General features: G+C 54.7%; 2 non-coding genes and 1 pseudogene across 2 annotated transcripts; all 3 read left to right on the top strand.

Moving 5' to 3' along the window:
• The first annotated feature begins 1515 nt into the window (after positions 1-1515).
• On the top strand, positions 1516-3436 carry LOC135122362 (small subunit ribosomal RNA). The gene has a single exon (XR_010279354.1). It is a non-coding gene; the product is annotated as a small subunit ribosomal RNA (ribosomal RNA).
• An 867-nt stretch (positions 3437-4303) lies between these two features.
• LOC135122369 (5.8S ribosomal RNA) lies at positions 4304-4460 on the top strand. The gene has a single exon (XR_010279357.1). It is a non-coding gene; the product is annotated as a 5.8S ribosomal RNA (ribosomal RNA).
• A 454-nt stretch (positions 4461-4914) lies between these two features.
• The window catches only part of LOC135122366 (large subunit ribosomal RNA), a 9098-nt pseudogene continuing 4012 nt past the window's right edge, over positions 4915-10000 (top strand).

The following is a 10000-nucleotide window of genomic DNA, read 5'->3' as shown; positions in this document are numbered from 1 at the left end:
AACATTTTATATATACGTCGATCGTCTTTTATAAAGTAAGGCGTTCTTCCGTACTTAAAATTTTTAAAAAGTGCATGTACGGCGTTCGTCTTTTATAAAGTAAGGCGTTTCTCCGGACTTGGAAATTTTTTTAAAAGTACATGTACGGCGTTCGTCGTTTATGAAGTACGGCGTTGGTTGTTTATAAAGTACGGCGTTTGAAATTTATGAAGTACGGCGTTCGGAATTTATGAAGTACGGCGTCCCGTACCGGGTACGTATTTTAAAATTAACTAAATCGCTATAATAAAAATTCTAACTTACCTCGATTACGTAACACAATGCGGCCGTATTTTTTTTCTTGCGAAAATCCGTGGAAAAATGTTCAAACCGCTCTTTACGAAGAGCCATCACACCGACAGAGCGCACCTCGGACGGGGAGAGGTGTGTCTCGCGCCCCTGCTCGCGTACCACTGTCGCCGCTTCGCAGCGTTTGGCTCCGATCGACGTCAAGCGCGCTATTATAGGTAGCGGAGTGATGTTGTGGCGTGTGAGGTGTTCTCTCGAGATACCGACCAACGACTGCATCCTCTCGCTCGCGTTACCACGGACTGTCTGCGAGTCTTATCCAATACTTTTAAAAGGAATTCGGATTTATGACGAAATGAATTTCGCAGCACGTTCCGGCCGTTCTTCGGTGTCTCTAAGACTGTGCGTTTTTACGTATTCTCTAAAAATGATAGCAGACGCTAACCGCATTGGTTTCTCTCTGTAATAAATAATGTTCAACAACGACATTATTATGTTATTCAGACCGACCCGACAAAAAGAGACGACGATACGTTCACCTTTTTAGAACGAAACGTTGCGATTACTTTTGGTGGTCGTGCCTTTAATGATTATAAGAGCGAACCTTGTATGTGTGTGTGTCTTGTTGATAATTTTGAGAATGTAGTTATCGCACCCGTCGAAAATGACCCGAAGTAGACTTGGCTCTCGGAGCGTTTGCGCCTAGAATTTCATGGAATCCTTGAGTTCCTTCATTGGGTTCGAGCTTGCCTCGAAAGACGGTCCAGCACAGCGAGATCGCGGATGCGGCGGACGTTCCATCGTCGGCGGTCCTTATGCGATCAACCTTACATTGTTGTAAACGGTGGCGTACGTTCGAATTTCACGATTCGTCGTTCGTTGCATCGAACAGCTATTAAATTTGCGTCAACTCCCTACATTCCGAGCGAGAATATATAATATACTCGTAACGTGTGCAGATTCTGTAAAGAATTCGGCACGTCTCACCGTCGCATTCTATCTAGCGAAGAGTGAGGAGAATGTTTGAACTTTTAAACCGGCGCAGGAGGTTTCCTCGCGAAACTTTTCGACCGGTATCGTTATGTATGATATTTTTCGTATATAAAACAACGAAAGAGAGAGTTAAGCGTGGCGTTACGTTCCTACGCGTTCGTTTCGCGAACACGCACTCGCGCTTTCGACGAAAGTGTAGTTTTCAGTTTCGGAGTATCCGAACGAGAACGCAGTTCCCTGGTTGATCCTGCCAGTAGTCATATGCTTGTCTCAAAGATTAAGCCATGCATGTCTCAGTACAAGCCGAATTAAGGTGAAACCGCGAAAGGCTCATTAAATCAGTTATGGTTCCTTAGATCGTACCCACATTTACTTGGATAACTGTGGTAATTCTAGAGCTAATACATGCAAACAGAGCCCCGACCGGAAACGGAAGGGGCGCTTTTATTAGATCAAAACCAATCGGTGGCGGTCTCCGTCATCGTACAACTTGGTGACTCTGAATAACTTTACGCTGATCGCACGGTCTCGCACCGGCGACGCATCTTTCAAATGTCTGCCTTATCAACTGTCGATGGTAGGTTCTGCGCCTACCATGGTTGTAACGGGTAACGGGGAATCAGGGTTCGATTCCGGAGAGGGAGCCTGAGAAACGGCTACCACATCCAAGGAAGGCAGCAGGCGCGCAAATTACCCACTCCCGGCACGGGGAGGTAGTGACGAAAAATAACGATACGGGACTCATCCGAGGCCCCGTAATCGGAATGAGTACACTCTAAACCCTTTAACGAGGATCAATTGGAGGGCAAGTCTGGTGCCAGCAGCCGCGGTAATTCCAGCTCCAATAGCGTATATTAAAGTTGTTGCGGTTAAAAAGCTCGTAGTCGAATCTGTGTCCCGCGCCGCCGGTTCATCGTTCGCGGTGTTAACTGGCGTGCCGCGGGACGTCCTGCCGGTGGGCTTAGCTCGAGAGGGCGGCCCAACTCAATCCCGCCGCGGTGCTCTTCATTGAGTGTCGAGGTGGGCCGGCACGTTTACTTTGAACAAATTAGAGTGCTTAAAGCAGGCTAAAACTTCGCCTGAATACTGTGTGCATGGAATAATGGAATAGGACCTCGGTTCTATTTTGTTGGTTTTCGGAACCCCGAGGTAATGATTAATAGGAACGGATGGGGGCATTCGTATTGCGACGTTAGAGGTGAAATTCTTGGATCGTCGCAAGACGGACAGAAGCGAAAGCATTTGCCAAAAACGCTTTCATTGATCAAGAACGAAAGTTAGAGGTTCGAAGGCGATCAGATACCGCCCTAGTTCTAACCATAAACGATGCCAGCTAGCGATCCGCCGACGTTCTTTCGATGACTCGGCGGGCAGCTTCCGGGAAACCAAAGCTTTTGGGTTCCGGGGGAAGTATGGTTGCAAAGCTGAAACTTAAAGGAATTGACGGAAGGGCACCACCAGGAGTGGAGCCTGCGGCTTAATTTGACTCAACACGGGAAACCTCACCAGGCCCGGACACCGGAAGGATTGACAGATTGAGAGCTCTTTCTTGATTCGGTGGGTGGTGGTGCATGGCCGTTCTTAGTTGGTGGAGCGATTTGTCTGGTTAATTCCGATAACGAACGAGACTCTAGCCTGCTAAATAGGCGTATTTCGACATCCCAAAGGCCCGCCGGTCTCGGGTTCGCCCGTTGGCCGTGCGCGGTTTTTACTGTCGGCGTACAAACAATTCTTCTTAGAGGGACAGGCGGCTTCTAGCCGCACGAGATTGAGCAATAACAGGTCTGTGATGCCCTTAGATGTTCTGGGCCGCACGCGCGCTACACTGAAGGAATCAGCGTGTCCTCCCTGGCCGAGCGGCCCGGGTAACCCGCTGAACCTCCTTCGTGCTAGGGATTGGGGCTTGCAATTGTTCCCCATGAACGAGGAATTCCCAGTAAGCGCGAGTCATAAGCTCGCGTTGATTACGTCCCTGCCCTTTGTACACACCGCCCGTCGCTACTACCGATTGAATGATTTAGTGAGGTCTTCGGACCGGTACGCGGTGGCGTTTCGGCGTCGCCGATGTCGCTGGGAAGATGACCAAACTTGATCATTTAGAGGAAGTAAAAGTCGTAACAAGGTTTCCGTAGGTGAACCTGCGGAAGGATCATTAACGTGTCTCGAACACACGCACTGTCTTTACACAGACACACACACCATCGTCTGATCGTGTTGTTGTTGTCGTGCGAAGTATGTCGCGTCCGTGGACGACGTACACGCTCGATCTAACATCTAAAGACGTCTGCGGCGTAGACGACGGCACGTCCAGCCTTTAGCGGTGCCGTCGCGCGTTTCCGAAGCGCGTTCTCTTCTCTTCTCTCGTCCCACGTGGGGATCGGTGCGAAAGAGGAAACGCGTCTAAGAGACGGCGTCACGCGACGTCCTCGAACTATTGAATCGTCCAGAGTCGGATTAGGCGTCATGCCGATGCGAACTCGCGGCGCCGGTCCTTTACGCGCGTTCGTCGTGCGATCGGGCAGACGGCATTTCGGGCACCTTGATCCGCTAAAGAACCTCAAAGAGTTCGATTCGGATCGCAGGTTTCGTAAGTACGTGCGGGGCGTTTCGTGCGCCTTTGCTCGTCTTCGTTACCGTGGGTTTTAAATGATTTTCGCCCGGCCGACGGGTTCGGCTCGATGCCGCCGTTCTCGTCGAGACGATTCGAAACGTCGTTCGAGACGCTCCTAGGAAGCGCCGTTTGACGAAATCACACCTAGTTTGTTTGGTTAAGTGATCGTTGTGCGGTTGAGCTTCTGCTTTAGAAAAGGAGATCAAGTCTTGCGACTAACAAAAAAAAAAGAGAGAGAGGAAAAGATGGAATTAGTAAGACGACACGTCGTTCGAAAGTTTCTCTTTTCTTTTTTTTTCTTTTTTTATCTTAATAAACAATCGAAACCGAGAGAATTTCGACGCAGAACGTTCCAGGCCGTCGCGAGGCGAGCCGGAGAGAACGTGCGTCTTAATGTATATTCTAAAAGATTACCCTGAACGGTGGATCACTTGGCTCGTGGGTCGATGAAGAACGCAGCTAATTGCGCGTCAACTTGTGAACTGCAGGACACATGAACATCGACATTTCGAACGCACATTGCGGTCCTCGGATAAACTGTTCCCGGACCACTCCTGGCTGAGGGTCGTGTCAATTTCAAAGACTGCTCGGTTCGCCTCGTTTGAGAAAGCGTGGCGTTCGTCGGAGCGAGTTGGATGTTTTTTAGACGCGTGCCGTTGGAGGTCGATGTCGAGACGACTTACGTAACGTTCGTTCGTTTCGAGTACGATCCGGCGTACGCGACATCCGGAGACGCGATAGCGGCCCGTCGGGGTGACGTGTCGGACTTTCTTTTCGAAGGAGTTCGTCGTCGTCCTTCGACGGGCGGATCAGCAGACGTAAAGCACAAAACGATCGACTTTCGACGGCCATAACGGCGTTGATTTTGTCGAACGATGCGACCGTCGTGTCCGAGGCGTGCGTGACGTATCTCGCGACGACGTCAGGTCGCTGTTCGACGAAAGACCGTAAAGGCCGCGTCGACGACGTGCCATGATCGTTTGCGTATTAAAATGATCCATTTCCAGATCTATTCGATCTTGCGACCTCAGAGCAGGTGAGACTACCCGCCGAATTTAAGCATATTATTAAGCGGAGGAAAAGAAACTAACTAGGATTCCCTCAGTAGCGGCGAGCGAACAGGGAAGAGCCCAGCACCGAATCCCGCGGCCGAAACCGGACGCCGGGAAATGTGGTGTTAGGGAGGGTCCGTCATCCCGAAATCGTGCGGCGCGTCCAAGTCCATCTTGAACGGGGCCACAGCCCATAGAGGGTGCCAGGCCCGTAGTGACCGCTGCCGGTGACGGGAGGATCTCTCCTCAGAGTCGGGTTGCTTGAGAGTGCAGCCCTAAGTGGGTGGTAAACTCCATCTAAGGCTAAATATGACCACGAGACCGATAGCGAACAAGTACCGTGAGGGAAAGTTGAAAAGAACTTTGAAGAGAGAGTTCAATAGTACGTGAAACCGTTCAGGGGTAAACCTGAGAAACCCGAAAGGTCGAAAGGGGAGATTCAGCGTGTCTCGATCGTGGCGCTGGGCGGTCGCGTGACGGACGGCGTACGCGTCGTCTGCGCCTTCCGTCCTCCGAACTGCGATCGAACGCGTGCACTTCTCCCCCTGTAGGACGTCGCGATCCGTTGGGTGCCGGTCTGAGGCCCGCGGTGGAGCCCGTTCGGACGGTTCGCCGTTTCCGAACGAACCCGCGGTGTTTCCCGGTCGGCTCGCTCGACGGTATAAAGATGGCGCGAGGCCGCCGCTAGTTCGGCGTCCGCCCTACGGCAAGCGCTCTCGTCGCGACGGTGATCGGACCTGGTGCCGGTCCCGTCCCCGGGTGGCTGTTGGCTGTGGGTCGTCGGACAGACCTCGTCTTCTTTTAGAACGCCGATCTGCGACGCTATAGCTTTGGGTACTTTCAGGACCCGTCTTGAAACACGGACCAAGGAGTCTAGCATGTGCGCGAGTCATTGGGACATTACTAAACCTAAAGGCGCAATGAAAGTGAAGGTCCGCCTTGCGCGGACCGAGGGAGGATGGGCGGTCGTTACGGCTGCCGCCTCGCACTCCCGGGGCGTCTCGTTCTCATCGCGAGAAGAGGCGCACCAAGAGCGTACACGCTGGGACCCGAAAGATGGTGAACTATGCCTGGTCAGGACGAAGTCAGGGGAAACCCTGATGGAGGTCCGTAGCGATTCTGACGTGCAAATCGATCGTCGGAACTGGGTATAGGGGCGAAAGACTAATCGAACCATCTAGTAGCTGGTTCCCTCCGAAGTTTCCCTCAGGATAGCTGGCGCTCATAGCGCACGAGTTTCATCCGGTAAAGCGAATGATTAGAGGCATTGGGGTCGAAACGGCCTCAACCTATTCTCAAACTTTAAATGGGTGAGATCTCCGGCTTGCTCGAACTATTGAAGCCGCGAGACTCGAATCAGAGTGCCAAGTGGGCCATTTTTGGTAAGCAGAACTGGCGCTGTGGGATGAACCAAACGCCGAGTTAAAGCGCCTAAATCGACGCTTATGGGATACCATGAAAGGCGTTGGTAACTTAAGACATCAGGACGGTGGCCATGGAAGTCGGAATCCGCCAAGGAGTGTGTAACAACTCACCTGCCGAAGTTACTAGCCCTGAAAATGGATGGCGCTGAAGCGTCGTGCTTATACTCGGCCGTCAGCGGCATGTGCGGTCCGGTGGCCTCTGGTCACGGGCCATGAAGCCCTGACGAGTAGGAGGGTCGCGGCGGTGAGCGCAGAAGGACTGGCCGTGAGGCCGTCTGGAGCCGCCGTCGGTGCAGATCTTGGTGGTAGTAGCAAATACTCCAGCGAGGCCCTGGAGGACTGACGTGGAGAAGGGTTTCGTGTGAACAGCCGTTGCACACGAGTCAGTCGATCCTAAGCCCTAGGCGAAAGCCGATGTCGATGTGGTGTAGATTTGTCGTTGGTCACAAACACGACCTCCAGAGCCGTGGTGACGTGAACGTACGGATTGTGCACACACCCGTTGGGCGAAAGGGAATCCGGTTCCTATTCCGGAACCCGGCAGCGGAACCGCTTATAATTCGGGCCCTCGCAAGAGAGTTCGTCGGGGCAACCCAAAAGGACCCGGAGACGCCGTCGGGAGATCCGGGAAGAGTTTTCTTTTCTGCATGAGCGTTCGAGTTCCATGGAATCCTCTAGCAGGGAGATATGGTTTGGAACGCGAAGAGCACCGCAGTTGCGGCGGTGTCCGGATCTTCCCCTCGGACCTTGAAAATCCGGGAGAGGGCCACGTGGAGGCGTCGCGCCGGTTCGTACCCATATCCGCAGCAGGTCTCCAAGGTGAAGAGCCTCTAGTCGATAGAATAATGTAGGTAAGGGAAGTCGGCAAATTGGATCCGTAACTTCGGGATAAGGATTGGCTCTGAGGATCGGGGCGTGTCGGGCTTGTCGGGGAAGCGGGTCGCGGCTGACGTGCCGGGCCTGGGCGAGGTGAAGCGTTGCCGTTTCGGCGGAAACGTCGGATCCGAGCCCGGTCCCGTGCCTTGGCCTCCCGCGGAACCGTCTTGCTACGAGGCTCCGGGTGCGCCCGAAAGGGCGTCCGGATGTCCTCTTCGGCCGCCATTCAACGGTCAGCTCAGAACTGGCACGGACCGGGGGAATCCGACTGTCTAATTAAAACAAAGCATTGCGATGGCCCCAGCGGGTGTTGACGCAATGTGATTTCTGCCCAGTGCTCTGAATGTCAACGTGAAGAAATTCAAGCAAGCGCGTGCAAACGGTCGCGTGTAACATCGCTCCGACAAACTTTGAGTGAGTGGTGGGTAAAAGTGCGAAGAAATTAGCGTAGTTAGGCATAAAAGAAGCGGCCCGTCGCCAGCTTTATTTTGGCGCTAACCACATCCAAATCGGACAATTGGTTCTGGAGTTATCAATATTTTAATCCGAAAAAGTTCGGTACGAGTGATAGCATAATTACTCATCGCGTCCCCACTCCGGGCGTCGGTAAGCAGCGTGTCGTTAACTCCGACACGTCATCGCGCCGCGTCATCGCCCCACGTCATCGCGCCGCGTCATCGCGCATTCGAGTTTGTGCCTTACGACATTGCACGTGAGTTGGTTGCTTTCTCTATACCGTCGCGTCTGGAGCGCCTACCCAACTCTGGCCTCGTTCCAGCTTGGACGTCGGTATCCTCCTCGACGCTTGTGTTCTCCTTGATGCACTCTATGCAAAGAGACGTCCCATTTTTTTTCGACACCATTTTTGAGCGACCCGTGAAAACTGGGCGTCGCGACGCCCCGGGACGCGGACGTCCGGGAAGGGTTTGAACGCGATATTCGCACTCCTGGGAGCGCGTAGAGTCGGAATCCGGCGTTATCCCAACTTCGACGCCCCCGACGCCCCCGACGCCGGTGACACCAACGGCTAACTCGGCCCCCAGACGTCCTAGGAGCCGGGAAAAAACGGGTATCCGGGGGTTCTTCGACCTCGCCGACCGCACGGAGGCATCGCCATACCCGTACCTAGCCCACCTTCGGCTCCGCGAGGAATTTTTTGTCTCGGATCCACAGAACAGGCTCGTTTGCTAACTTTCGGGCAATCGCGCGGCTCGGCCCATCACGTAGGCTGTTCTCGTTGCATCCCGTCTCGTCGGCCTGGCGATAGGGAGTCGCCCATCCGCCCCGCTCCCACGTTGAGTAGGGTTCAAGTAGTGGTCACAGGGACCTCTGCGCCCCCCCCCTACTCCCGCGCTGCCTGCCGCGTCGTGAACATCCGCGACATCTCGGGTGCCGTCTCCCCGACCCCGCCGCTCCGCGTGCTAGCCATGTCGTCCACCTCGGAGCCCAACCCCACCTCGCCGCTTGAGGTACGTTCGGGCAACCTAGTTGTGCCTCCCGCCCCCTCCCAAGGGCCGTTCATCTGCGAGAGGTGCAACAGGGTGATTCAAACCAGATCAGGATGGGTGCGCCACATCCGCGACAGCTGCCGCATGCGTCCCGACGCAGATAAGGGCTCCAGCCCGGCGGCTCGGACCTTCTCCTGCGCGGGGTGCTTGAAAGAATACCGACATGCCTCTAGCCTCACCCGACACATGGCCGAATGCGCACCGGGCCTACTCCGCGCAAAGCCCTCCGCACGCCTACCGAGCTTCTCTTGCCCCTTCTGTGGCAAGATTTACCACTCCGTCCAGGGTTTGTGCCGTCACAAGAAGGAGTGCCGCCAGCAGCCAGCCAAGACCCGTGCCGAGGTCGCCCTCCACCCTTGCCCAGAGTGCCCGAGGACCTTCGACAGTCTTCCGGGTATGAGGATTCACGAGCGTAAAGCTCATCCTCAAGCTTACTTTGCGTCACTAACCAACGCGTCTGGGGACAGCGACCCGGATGGATCGCGGACATCTGATATATCGAGTCGCTCGGCTTCGACATCTTTGGAGCCCAGCTTATCAGGCTCCCCCAGCCAACGTCCGTCATTCTCCTCACTCAGCGTCTCTACCTCCTTGGAAGGCCTACCCCAACCGTGCATCGAGGCCTCCCTCGACTTGGACCCCTCTCCCACCATTATCAGGGTGGTCGAGAACGGCCGCACTGTCGCAAGGGAATTCATCATCCCGGGCTCGTCCGAGGCACGGAGATCCATCGTCATCCAGGGTCCCGTGTCCTCGGTCTCCAACGCGAGCTTTTCCGGTGCTAACCTGTCACGAATGGTAGGCTCGCCTTTCGCCACACCCTCTCCATCCGTACGCTTGGCGTCGTCACAATCCCAGGACGCCCATCCCATCTTCACGTCGCCGGAGAGAACTACAGGCTTCGCCGCAGAGAACGAGGCGATATGGGCATCCCCCAGTTCACCCTCCACCCTCCCGGCCTATAGCGTTCCGGACAGCCTCCCGGTCCCTTCGAACCACCCTCTCCGCCAGGACCCGGATCCACCAGAGCGCCCCTGCGAGCCCAGCCCTGCTGTCGCTCACCTTCCTGCTCAGCCGACCACCCATCAGGACGTGAGGGATCGTCTCGCCCCTCTATTCCGCGAGATCGCGGATAGGAATAATCCCAGGGTTGGGAAACTACGCGGTTGGGTATACCGCGCCCTGCAAGTTCAACCTGACCAGTGGGGCGAGCTCATTGAGGAAATGTTGAGCTGCCTCTTCCCTTTG

Source organism: Zophobas morio, unplaced genomic scaffold (genome assembly GCF_036711695.1).
Source record: "Zophobas morio isolate AGI-343-1 ecotype UQ-CSIRO unplaced genomic scaffold, CSIRO_AGI_Zmor_V1 ptg001159l, whole genome shotgun sequence".
NCBI lineage: Eukaryota > Metazoa > Arthropoda > Insecta > Coleoptera > Tenebrionidae > Zophobas > Zophobas morio.
The sequence above is the reverse complement of the archived record's forward strand: the minus strand, read 5'-3'. Positions and strand labels throughout refer to the sequence as shown.